Source organism: Aegilops tauschii, chromosome 3 (assembly GCF_002575655.3).
Source record: "Aegilops tauschii subsp. strangulata cultivar AL8/78 chromosome 3, Aet v6.0, whole genome shotgun sequence".
Taxonomy (NCBI): Eukaryota; Viridiplantae; Streptophyta; class Magnoliopsida; order Poales; family Poaceae; genus Aegilops; species Aegilops tauschii.
In genome coordinates, this window is record NC_053037.3 from 580,479,506 (window position 1) to 580,493,017 (window position 13,512).

General features: G+C 42.8%; 1 long non-coding RNA gene across 4 annotated transcripts; it reads left to right on the forward strand.

Annotated features, from left to right (window-relative positions):
* Positions 1–7,765: 7,765 nt before the first annotated feature.
* LOC109766378 (uncharacterized) lies at positions 7,766–13,237 on the forward strand. Of its 4 annotated transcripts, none has more exons than XR_012205673.1 (6): positions 7,766–8,589; positions 8,828–8,924; positions 9,144–9,366; positions 10,828–11,094; positions 11,785–11,875; positions 12,763–13,237. It is a non-coding gene; the product is annotated as an uncharacterized lncRNA (long non-coding RNA). The 4 variants fall into 4 exon arrangements; XR_012205671.1 differs by having other exon boundaries at positions 9,144–9,329; XR_012205672.1 differs by lacking the exon at positions 7,766–8,589 and having other exon boundaries at positions 8,665–8,924.
* The last annotated feature ends 275 nt before the right edge of the window (positions 13,238–13,512 follow it).

The following is a 13,512-nucleotide window of genomic DNA, read 5'->3' on the forward strand; positions in this document are numbered from 1 at the left end:
AGATGATTAGAGGGATATCTATCTAAGTGGGAGTTCTTAAGTAATATGATTAATTGAACTTAAATTTATCATGAACTTAGTCCTGATAGTATTTTGCAAATTATGTTGTAGATCAATAGCTCGCGTTGTTGCTTCCCTGTGTTTATTTTTGATATGTTCCTAGAGAAAAATTATGTTGAAAGATGTTAGTAGCAAAGATGCGGATTGGATCCGTGATCTGAGGATTATCCTCATTGCTGCACAGAAGAATTATGTCCTTGATGCACCGCTAGGTGACAGACCTATTGCAGGAGCAGATGCAAACGTTATGAACGTTTGGCTAGCTCAATATGATGACTACTTGATAGTTTAGTGCACCATGCTTAACAGCTTAGAATCGGGACTTCAAAGACGTTTTGAACGTCATGGACCATATGAGATGTTCCAGGAGTTGAAGTTAATATTTCAAGCAAATACCCGAGTTGAGAGATATGAAGTCTCCAACAAGTTCTATAGCTAAAATATGGAGGAGAATCACTCAACTAGTGAGCATGTGCTCAGATTGTCTGGGTACTACAATCGCTTGAATCAAGTGGGAGTTAATCTTCCAGATAAAATAGTGATTGACAGAATTCTCTAGTCACCATCACCAAGTTAGTAGAATTTCGTGATGAACTATAGTATGCAAGGGATGACGAAAGTAATTCCCGAGCTCTTCGTGATGCTGAAATCGACGAAGTTAGAAATCAAGAAAAACATCAAGTGTTGATGGTTGACGAGACCACTAGTTTCAAGAAAAGGGCAAAGGGAAGAAGGTGAACTTCAAGAAAAACGGCAAGCAAGTTGCTGCTCAAGTGAAGAAGCCTAAGTCTGGTCCTAAGCCTCAGACTAAGTGCTTCTACTGCAAAGGGACTGGTCACTGGAAGCGGAACTACCCCAAGTATTTGGTGGATAAGAAAGATGGCAAAGTGAACAAAGGTATATTGGATATACATGTTATTGATGTGTACTTACTAGTGTTTATAGAAACCCCTCAGTATTTGATACTGGTTCAGTTGCTAATGAGTAGTAACTCAAATCAGGGAGTTGCAGAATAAACAGAGACTAGTAAAAGGCGAGGTGACGATGTGTGTTGGAAGTAGTTCCAAGATTGATATGATCATCATCGCACACTCCCTATACTTTTGGGATTAGTGTTGAAACTAAATAAGTGTTATTTGGTGTTTGCGTTGAGCATGAATATGATTTGATCATGTTTATTGCAATACGGTTATTTATTTAAGTTAGAGAACAATTGTTGTTCTGTTTACATGAATAAAAACCTTCTATGGTCATACACACCAACGAAAATGGTTTGTTGGATCTCGATCGTAGTGATACACATATTCATAATATTGAAGCCAAAAGATGCAAAGTTAATAATGATAGTGCAACTTATTTGTGGCACTGCTGTTTAGGTCATATTGGTGTAAAGCGCATGAAGAAACTCCATACTGATGGGATTTTGGAATCACTTGATGCTTGAGAACCGTGCCTCATGGGCAAGATGACTGAAACTCCGTTCTCCGGAACTATGGAGAGAGCAACAGATTTGTTGGAAATCATACATACAGATGTATGTGGTCCGATGAATATTGAGGCTCGTAGCAGGTATCATTATTTTCTGACCTTCACAGATGATTTGTGCAGATATGGGTATATCTACTTGATGAAACACAAGTCTGAAACATTTGAAAAGTTCAAAGAATTTCAGAGTGAAGTGGAGAATCATCGTAACAAGAAAATAAAAGTTTCTACGATATGATCGCAGAGGTAAAATATTTGAGTTACGAGTTTGGCCTTCAGTTAAAACAATGTGAAATAGTTTCACTACTCACGCCACCTGGAACACCACAGAGTAATGGTGTGTCCGAACGTCATAACCTTACTTTATTGGATATAGTGCAATCTATGATGTCTCTTACCAATTTACCACTATCGTTTTGGGGTTATGAATTAGAGACAGCTACATTCACGTTAAATAGGGCACCATCAAAATCCGTTGAGACAACGCCTTATGAACTGTCGTTTGGCAAGAAACCAAAGTTGTCGTTTCTTAAAGTTTGGGGTTGCGATGCTTATGTGAAAAAGTTTCATCCTGATAAGCTCAAACCCAAATCGGAGAAATGTGTCTTCATAGGATACCCAAAGGAGACAGTTGGGTACACCTTCTATCACAGATCCGAAGGCAAGACATTCGTTGCTTAGTATGGATCCTTTCTAGAGAAGGAGTTTCTCTCGAAAGAAGTGAGTGGGAGGAAAGTAGAACTTGATGAGGTAACTGTACCTGCTCCCTTATTGAAAAGTAGTTCATCACAGAAATCTGTTCCTGTGACTCCTACACCAATTAGTGAGGAAGTTAATGATGATGATCATGTAAACTTCAGATCAAGTTACTACCAAACCTCGTAGGTAAACCAGAGTAAGATCCGCACCAGAGTGGTACGGTAATCCTGTTCTGGAGGTTATGTTATTTGACCATGACGAACCTACGAACTATGAGGAAGCGATGATGAGCCCAGATTCCGCGAAATGGCTTGAGGCCATGAAATCTGAGATGAGATCCATGTATGAAGAACAAAGTATGGACTTTGGTTGACTTGCCCGATGATCGGCGAGCCATTGAGATTAAATGGATCTTCAAGAGGAAGACATACGCTGATAGTAGTGTTACTATCTACAAAGCTAGAATTGTCGCAAAAGGTTTTCGACAAGTTCAATGTGTTGACTACGATGAGAGAGTTTCTCACTCGTATCTATGCTTAAAGTCTTTCTGAATCATGTTAGCAATTGCCGCATTTTATGAAATCTGGCAAATGGATAAACAAAAACTACATTCCTTAATGGATTTATTAAAGAAGAGTTGTATATGATGCAACCAGGAGGTTTTGTCAATCCTAAAAGTGCTAACAAAATATAAGCTCCAGTGATCCATCTATGGACTGGTGCAAGCATCTCGGAGTTGGAATATACGCTTTGATAAGTTGATCAAAGGATATAGCTTTATACAGACTTGCGGTGAAGCCTGTATTTACAAGAAAGTGAGTGGGAGCACTACAGCATTTCTGATAAGTATATGTGAATGACATATTGTTGATCAGAAATAATGTAGAATTATTCTGCAAAGCATAAAGGAGTGTTTGAAAGGAGTTTTTCAAAGATAGACCTCGGTGAAGCTGCTTACATATTGAGCATCAAGATCTATAGAGATAGATGAAGACGCTTGATAAGTTTTTCAATGAGTACATACCTTAACAAGATTTTGAAGTAGTTCAAAATAGAACAGTCAAAGAAAGAGTTCTTGCCTGTGTTACAAGGTGTGAAATTGAGTAAAGACTCAAAGCCCGACCACGGCAAAAGATAGAAAGAGAATGAAAGTCATTCCCTATGCCTTGGCCATAGGTTCTATAAAGTATGCCATGCTGTGTACCAGATCTATTGTATACCCTACACTGTTTGGCAAGGGAGTACAATAGTGATCTAGGAGTAGAACACTGGACAGCGGTCAAAATTATCCTTAGTGGAATAAGGATATGTTTCTCGATTATGGAAGTGACAAAAGGTTCGTCGTAAAGGGTTACGTCGATGCAAGTTTTGACACTAATCTAGATGACTCTAAGTCTCGGTCTAGATACATATTGAAAGTGGGAGCAATTAGCTAGAGTAGCTCCATGCAGAGCATTGTAGACATAGAAATTTGCAAAATACTTACGAATCTGAATGTGACAGACCCGTGGACTAAAATTATCTCACAATCAAAACATGATCACACCTTAGTACTCTTTGGGTATTAATCACATAGCGATGTGAACTAGATTATTGACTCTATTAAACCCTTTGAGTGTTGGTCACATAGAGATGTGAACTATGGGTGTTAATCACATGGTGATGTGAATTATTGATGTTAAATCACATGGCGATGTGAACTAGATTATTGACTCTAGTGCAAGTGGGAGACTGAAGGAAATATGCCCTAGAGGCAATAATAAAGTATTATATATTTCCTTATATCATGATAAATGTTTATTATTCATGCTAGAATTGTATTAACCGGAAACATAATACATGTGTGAATACATAGACAAACAGTGTGTCACTAGTATGCCTCTACTTGACTAGCTCGTTAATCAAAGATGGTTATGTTTCCTAGCCATAGACATGAGTTGTCATTTGATTAACGGGATCACCTCATTAGGAGAATGACGTGATTGACATGACCCATTATGTTAGCTTAGCACCCGATCGTTTAGTATGTTGCTATTGCTTTCTTCATGACTTATACATGTTCCTATGACTATGAGATTATGCAACTCCCGTTTACCGGAGGAACACTTTGTGTGCTACCAAACGTCACAACGTAACTGGGTGATTATAAAGGTGCTCTACAGGTGTCTCCAAAGGTACTTGTTGGGTTGGCGTATTTCGAGATTAGGATTTGTCACTCCGATTGTCGGAGAGGTATCTCTGGGCCCACTCAGTAATGCACATCACTATAAGCCTTGCAAGCATTGTGACTAATGAGTTAGTTGCGGGATGATGTATTACGGAACGAGTAAAGAGACTTGCCGGTAACGAGATTGAACTAGGTATCGAGATACCGACGATCGAATCTCGGGCAAGTAACATACCGATGACAAAGGGAACAACGTATGTTGTTATGCGGTTTGACCGATAAAGATCTTCGTAGAATATGTGGGAGCCAATATGGGCATCCAGGTCCCGCTATTGGTTATTGACTGGAGAGGTGTCTCGGTCATGACTACATAGTTCTTGAACCCAAAGGGTCCGCACGCTTAAAGTTACGATGACAGTTATATTATGAGTTTATGTGCTTTGATGTACCGAAGGTTGTTCGGAGTCCCGGATGTGATCACGGACATGACGAGGAGTCTCGAAATGGTCGAGACGTAAAGATTTATATAATGGACGACTATATTCGGGCACCGGAAGTGTTCCGGAGAAGTTTCGGATTAAACCGGAGTGCCGGAGGGTTACCGGAACCCCCCGGGGAAGTATTGGGCCTTGGTGGGCCTTGAGGGGAGAGAGAGGGCAGCAGCCAGGAGGTGGCGCGCCCCCTCCCAAGGGGAGTCCTAGTTGGACTAGGAGAGGGGGGCGCAGCCCCCTTTCCCTCTCCCTCTCCCTCTCTTTCCTTCCCCCCTTCTTTCCTAGTAGGACTAGGAAAGGGGAGTCCTACTCCTACTAGGAGGAGGACTCCCCCTCTCTCCTTGGCGCGCCTAGGGCAGCCGGCCTCCCCCTTGCTCCTTTATATACGGGGGCAGGGGGGCACCTAAGAACACACTTTGATATACGATATTTTAGCCGTGTGCGGTGCCCCCCTCCACCAGATTACACCTCGATAATACCGTCGCGGAGCTTAGGCGAAGCCCTGCGTCGGTGGAACATCATCATCGTCACCACGCCGTCGTGCTGACGAAACTCTCCCTCAACACTCGGCTGGATCGGAGTTCGAGGGACGTCATCGAGCTGAACGTGTGTAGAACTTGGAGGTGCCGTACGTTCGGTACTTGATCGGTCGGATCGTGAAGACGTACGACTACATCAACCGCGTTGTGATAACGCTTCCGCTGTCGGTCTACGAGGGTACGTGGACAACACTCTCCCCTCTCGTTGCTATGCATCACCATGATCTTGCGCGTGCGTAGGAATTTTTTTGAAATTACTACGTTCCCCAACAAATTACTCGACCTCCGAGTCAGAGAAGAACAAGTTCGATCAGTACCAGCTAAGAAGATTTTTAGTTCTCTCAAACCCCCGCCGACTGCCTGCAGTCGATGGCGGTCTCGGGGACTACACCCAGTGGGTGCACTCAGCGTGCCCCCACTGGAGTAATCTCCACTCGGTACGGCCTGACCAGTCCGAGTGATGAACAACAACAAAAAGGACAGGCTCTAAGACTCCCGCCGACTGCCCACAGTCGACGGCAGTCTCGGGGACTACACCAAGTGGGTGCACTCAGTGTGCCCCCACTGGAATGGTATCCACTCGGAACGGTCCGCCCGGTCCGAGTGACGGCCAAGCAACAAAAAAAGACACATTCCAGGTGTGAAGAAATTCCGAGTAATCAGTTACTCAATGCAGGACCAGCTCCAAATCACTCCAAAAAAATTGCTATAAGGTGAGTTTAACACTCCTCCGCGGACCCGTTTGAGCTCATTTCACTCGGACACCATGCAGTCTGGAATCCGTCAAGGCAACACGCGGAGATAAGACCGCTGGGTGACCAGAGGGACTTCATAAGTGCCTCCGTAGCACTCGACTCATCTGGGAATTCACCTCGACTCGACCCGTTCAACCTCGACCGATTCGGGGGCTAATGACGAGGACATGTATTGGGGGTAGGGGTAACAGGCCTGACCTAAAGGCCCTATCCATGGACACCGTACACTTTGTACTGGGCCCTGGGCCAGATCGCTGTCCAGATATACCGCAACTTGAAAGTCACTTGGACGGAAACAACCACTCGGAGCACGACACTTCACTCGACGAGCTCATTCCACTTTGGCCGTGTAACTCACTCGGATATGCAAAGACCAATAGTCAGCATGACGGTTTTGTAGTGGGCAGGCATTATGGCATTGATGCTCCACCATGTAACATAAGGGGTGAGGGGGTGGCGCACTCTATATAAGCCACCCCCACCACTAGACTAGGGGGCTCTTTTCTTCCATCTCTCTCTTTTTCACCATTAGTCTCAGGACTACGGGGATCCATTCTCCTCTCATTGTAATCTCCGGATACATACTAAGATAAAACAAAGCCTCTCCGGAACACAAGACGTAGGGTTGTTATCTCCACCGTGAGAGGCCCGAACTCGCTAAAACCACCGTGTCACCCATATGCATCTCGATAGATCATGTTCCTTTATCCTACCCCTCTCTTATTGTCGGAATCGTTACCACGACACCATCTGCATAAGAGATTACAAAGCTAGTAAAAAGTGAAGAAATAATGCTAAAGTAGAGCCACGGTCAGTAGATACTAACTGGAAACAACACTCAGTTTGCCGAGCAATGTGATTTTTCTAGAGCAATCTAAAGCGTACAACTATCAACGCAGTGCGACAAAAGTAAACCAATGATTTCTTTGTATGTGTGCCATAATTACGCTCCACCATTGTATGCGATGCATCTCAATAAAAAAGTAGAAAGTAAAACTCATGCATGAATTATTTTATTTGTACAGATAAAGACAGAGCTAAACTGCTCAAATAAAATCCTTTGTAACCTAAAGTGTACACATAATGAACCAAAATTTGAATTCATTATTGTTGCCAGTTACGTTCTAAATCTCTGTAAATTGAACATATCATGACAGTAAATCTGATGGAGATATTTTAAAAAGAGAAATAGTTTCCAGGCTTTCAGTTACGTTCAAATTTGCACGGCACATACTTTTAGCTTTTAGGGACAAAACAAAATAACCGAAGGGATAGAAAATATGGGAGAATTTACAGAACAAACATAGCGAACAATACCTTTCATGTCCGCCCTACGAAGTTGCTGCCAGCCGAGGCTTTTTCTTAGCGCTTCATGGTCACGTCCTTGGATGGATCTGACTTTTTGCTGGCTTAGCTGCACGGGTGCACCAAATTATCTCTACTCCTAATGTCTCAGTTGGTAGTCTTTGTCGGTTAATTTTCGTCCCACCATTTTGTCCGGTTTTTTTTCGTCTGCCCTCTCCCTCGCACGAAAAAAAACGCACCCAACACCGAAACAAAGAAAAACCTACGACTCCGCTCCTCTCGATCCCCTCGATCTTCCTGACGCACTGACGCAGCCGCCGCTGCTGCAAGATTGCAAATCAGTCTGGAGAGGACCTTGCGTGAGCTCGCTGCCGCGTCGGTCTCCTCCTAGGGCGACACCGGGGCGCCCCCCCAACCCTAGCCGCCACAGACCCCACCACAACCGCGCCGCCGCCGCCGGCGGTGGCGAAGGCGGCTCCTCAAAGCAGGGACGCGTCTCCCGTCGGAATCCAAGTCCGTTCGCGCGAGCTTCTCCGCCCCTCAATCCGATCTTCACCTTCGCTCATGGTGGCCATCAGCTGGCATCCCACCAGCGGCCAGCTTGATCTGCGCGGCAGTCGATGACCGCCGTTGGGCCTGCTTGCGGCGCACAGATCAGGTCGCGCGCGACGGCTACATCATCGCCGGATCTGTCCTTTCGTCCGACCGCGACCCCAACCCCAGGGCCCTCCTCCACCGCCCGCTTCCCCCACTCCCGCTTGACTCCACGGGGGGCGCCGGTGGCGACGCTCTGCCCGGAGTTCCGCGGATCTGCGTGTGCCAGCCGCTGTGCTCTGTCGGCCCTGGCCCGCGCTGTGGTTGCCCTTGGCTCGTCACCAGGCTCCTGTGTGGCTTGCTCTCGCACGTCCAGATGCACCATCGCCGGGTTCCCTGTTGCCCCTCAGATATGATAAATGCATCCACCCATCGCATCCATTGGCTTGGGTACCTGCTGACCTTCTGCTGCTCTGTCTCCGGGAGAAATCCCTTCGCTAGCTCCTTGCTAGATTGGCCGACAACTTGTCGGTTTGTTGCTCTTCCCTTACAAGGTACGGCATCCCCTTCCTACGTGCTCATGCAAACATACAGTTCTTGATGTGGTTGATGAAAGTAGTCTAGGGTTTGGCTATTTCGCTTTGAAAATTAATTATATTAGTTCCATTACGTAAATATCTTCCTTGACAAGGTCAGATTAATTTCTCCACTCTGTGATTTGGATTGATTTCATGAATTTAGCCAAACACCTTTGCTTGTGCTCCTAATTTCCCATCACTCTTTTTGTCACAGCATGGTCTAAACAATGGTGGCTTCACCCTTGCTTGTGCCTCAACCCACATGGTCATCTTTGAGACGTGGTATTCAGTCACATGACAGAGTTCTCTTTGTAAGTGATTAGATGATCTGAAACTCGCTCACTTGATGCATGTTTGATTGATGAACTTGATATTAGTGACCCACACGATCTTTATCGTCCTGGAAGCTGCATCCACCCAAACTGGACATGCATACTCTCCATCACCACTGATTCTTGATGTCACTCGTGCGGGACTCTTGATCTGTCATTTACTGATTTGAGTATATGTTGCGGGTTGATGTGTTGTAGGTCCTTGAGGTCAGGTGCGACAACTAGCGACACGTGCTGGAGCTTTTGGCGTCGCTGGCGGCGGCATCACCTGCATCCACCTCTCCCTGGTCGCCTTCGAGAGTGTGTGCGGCCGACCGTCAAGCTTGTGATGACACACTTTGAATTTCCGAGCAAGTCGCAACCTTTTCAGATTCATCAACACAGGTTACATCAGTAGTCAATATGGTTCAGATGCATAATAGTACGTACTTCGCTTCCTTTTTGTTGTGTACTCCCTCCGTTCTAAAATAGATGACCCAACTTTGTACTTAGTACAAAGTTGGGTCATCTATTTTGGAACGGAGGGAGTACATTGCATTTGTTGAGAAAGTGTTCCTTATACCATGTAAGTAGGGACAATTACTATTTAACTAGGTACAATTAATATTTAACAAGCCACAACTGATCAAGCAGTCAATGCTTAAATATGCCCGTACTCTGTCGTATCCAGGATGGAGCTTTGCTAGCTTTTGAGTTGGATTCTCTTTCGACTGCACCTAAATATGACGAAGCCGACAATAAATGAGCTCATTTTAAAAAGCTGCAGTTTAAAGGAAATTATTACAATATATATATATATCAATTCCAACATTGCTATCTGAAGGATGATTTAAGGACTATTTGTCTCTGATGGCTTTCCCTGTTTGGCTCCCTTTTCTGTGAGTTGACTCTACAGTTCTAGGATCTTCTCTGTAACCATAGATTGGCAGCTTAGCAAAAGTATATATATACTTGCTAGACCTTCTCATTACTCTTTCACTTTTTTGGCCTAATACTATCCTGTATAGACCTAATAACAAAAGACATGGGAAATGCTTTCGTGACATAATGTTTTTTTGTTAGATGCTCTGTTTATTTAGTGTCGTTGATCCAAAAACTTGAAAGTGTAGAAATGTTCATGCATGGGACTATACAACCAAGTATTTCTCGATCTGGTGATGCTTTATTCAGAGTTCTTGTGCATCAGACTGGAGTGTTACCACAAACCTGTTATTTATTTCACTTCATGTGAGTTAATGCCAAGGCCTTTTTTGTGTCCCCTCTAATCATTGCATTTGTATCTCGATCATTGTATTAACGAAAAGCAAAATATTTCTCATGTTTTGCTCAGTGTGTCTACTTCTCTTCTCTATTATATTAACTATTTTTGGATGATATTTCACAAGAATGACATTGTTAGATTTAGATTCGTTAGGTTTCAATGCATTTGAACATGACAGTTATATGCCTATGCCTCTGTGCAAGTTTTACCCAATGGTACTTCAGCGTTTCACTATGAACGACTTCACTGATTGTTAGGAATATTTCTTATTTCACGCTGAATTGTTTATCAGTATGTTGGAAGAACATCATAGCCAATTAGAGAATATATGTGCTAGATGTGCTATAATTACTCATATGTTGGCTGTTGATATATGAGCTTTGATGAACCTAGCTTCAGGAAAGTCGTTCTATGCATTCCAGTCCAAAAATAACTTTAGAAAACTGATTTTCATTTCTGAACATTATTCCGTTATCGTGGATTTTTCCACTCTGTTTCACGTGTGATTAACATTTTCAGTTTGTTATTTCATTACTAACTCCACATAGACAGATAGACTGGTAGATAGTCACTCAGAGTGTTTGATCCTCCTAATCACATCATATCCGTCTCTACCTGCAGCTTTGGACAAAAACGTCTATGCTCAACACAGCTGGTTCCCCCAAGTTCAGCAGTGACCGTATGATACACAGTACGCAAAAGATATATGGGATATCATCCCCGTCATCATGCTCTGAATAATTTAAGTAGTTTACAGAAACCTTGAGTCTGTGAGGCGCAATCGGTCACAGATTTGCCTCTACTCCTCATTGGGAAGGTGTTGCTGCCCCCAGCTTTGTATAGGAACATGCAAGTTCTGACATGGACCTGAGAGCTGAGAACATGCAGGTTCGTCACTCACACTCTGATGGTTATATTAAATCAAACCAAGTTGTGTCAAGCATCTCTTTGAACAGGGAACATTTTTTTGGTAGAAATTCCAAATGAACTTGATCAGAGAGCAGCATCAGGAGTTTATGTTTGGAACTATTGAAATTATTTTGCCTTCTCTACTGATGGCTCAAAGAACATGAAGAATACGAGATATAATAGATAGAGCAATGCATCTTATCACCAAAAGATTACAGAGGACAGTTAATTCAAGTTGATTCATCATCTTGCACTACATTTTGGCATCGTGATGTTACCAGACGGTGTTCTTCCAGGCTAACTATAATGCACCCACATTTTGTAGCAACAGAGCTAGGACATACTATGAATCTATGATAGATTCAGAAATGAGTTCTTCTATAAGCATGTGCTTGTAACATGGAAAGCATACTAATAATTCCATCATGTTCCCTTCTCTCTTGCTCTTCTTTTGAAATCCCATTATATGAATAATAACATGAAAAGAATGGGCGTTTCCAGAGCTTGGCCTAATTTAATATGTTCTTATGGTACTACAAAAATGTTAATATGTTACTACAATGTATTTTCCAAAAATCTCATTGTTCATTTAGTGAATACTACTAATTGCTATCATTTTATTTTTCAGGATACCTCTAAGTATTTTTAATGTGATATGTTTCATTGCAGGGTGATATGTATGAAGGAAAAAAGCCAGAGCAGCGCTTGGATAAAAGTCAGTGTTGGAATTTTTTTGGCAGATGCGGAAATCTTGGTAAAGGTAAGTTCGGTCTTTCACTCGCTCACCATGTTTTTTTTGGTCTGCATTATTTTTCTAATCTACATTTCAGGAGTGGCTATAGTCAATGCTTTCATGTACATGATCGGTATGAACTTTTCATCATAGGTTCATCTCCTGAGAGAGCTAAGTTTCCTGTAGTAATCTATAAGGAAAGCTTGGACATATCTCTTTTCACACGCGATCTTATTTACTTGAAAAATAAGTTATATACTCTGGGTAATAATTTGATGAGTAAGCCATTTCAATAATTCTATTTGTTTCAGGCATTGGTAGATTGTGGTACAACTGAAGAGTTTCTTGTGCTAATACTTGCAGATCTCGACACACCCGGAACAATGAGCACATGTTACCAGCCACATTCAGGATGTGTTCTTTTCAAAACAAAGATACCCTGATGCATGACAAAGTTGTAGCGTTAATCTCAAAAAATTATGCTTCTGTAGTATGCAGTATACACTATAAACCTAAGAGTGGGTAGCTTCAGCTTGCTTCTGTATTATGCTTTCTCATTGATAACCTAGCCCATGCTTGATTATAGTACACATTATTCCTGTTGAAAGCTACTCCCTCTGTCCCAAAATTCTTGTCTTAGATTTGTTTTTTTAAATATTATAAATTACGCGCGCCCGCGAGGATTGTCTTAGATTTGTCTAAATACGGATGTATCAAGTCACATTTTAGGTTCATCTGTATCTAGACAAATCTAAGACAAGAATTTTGAGACGGAGGGTGTATATTAAATCCTAACTTTTGACTCTTCTGATAATGAAGTGAAGGTGCAGAACCGCATCTTCCATTGACACAAAAAATATATTTAAATATTATGATTTTTATTTTTTATAATGTTCTAAATGTATTTTTCTCAGGATAAGGACGCACACGGCGGCGACGTTAGTAGGAGCGTAACAAACAAGAAGGGCGGGCGTGGCAATGGCCATTCATGTGTCAGACGAAAATAGTACACCCACATGTGTGACGAGGCTGGACTTGACATATGCATCAGCGAGCATGGTGATGAGGTGAGAGTTGGAAGCGTGGATGTACTTGACAAGGACCAAGTAGATGCGAGCAAGCATATGGTGGGCAATGTCGACGATGGTCGCGTCGATGAGAAGACCGAAGAGGAAGGCTTAATGTAATTAGCCAGTGTCTTTGGACAGGTTGTCGACAGATAAAAGTTCTATAGTTTGGCTTGAGGAGTAACATAGATAGGCATGCTGGTGCTATAAGGCTATATCTCTCTTCGTGGACAAGAGCATACAATGCTTCAAGTTTCATGGAAGTTTTATAAATTCTATTATGAGGCTCAATCTGAAATAAAATGGTGTCTTGCTTTACCAACTCTTGATGCGTCCCCAACCCCCCCCCCCCCCCCCCCCCCCCCCCCCCCCCCCCCGAAATCCTGGTGTGGTCTTCGATGTAGATTACCAGTTGACTTCGTGTTTCAACTTGTTTCGTTGTCCCTTACCCTAACTTTTTCATTCTTAGTTGTAAGATACTACATATATCTAATTGATCCTTTGAGAAAGTAATGATCCTATGGGAAAGGAACCCACAAATTATGTGGTTAGTGCTTGTAGGGTAATGTGGATTTAAGACAACAACATATCACTTCT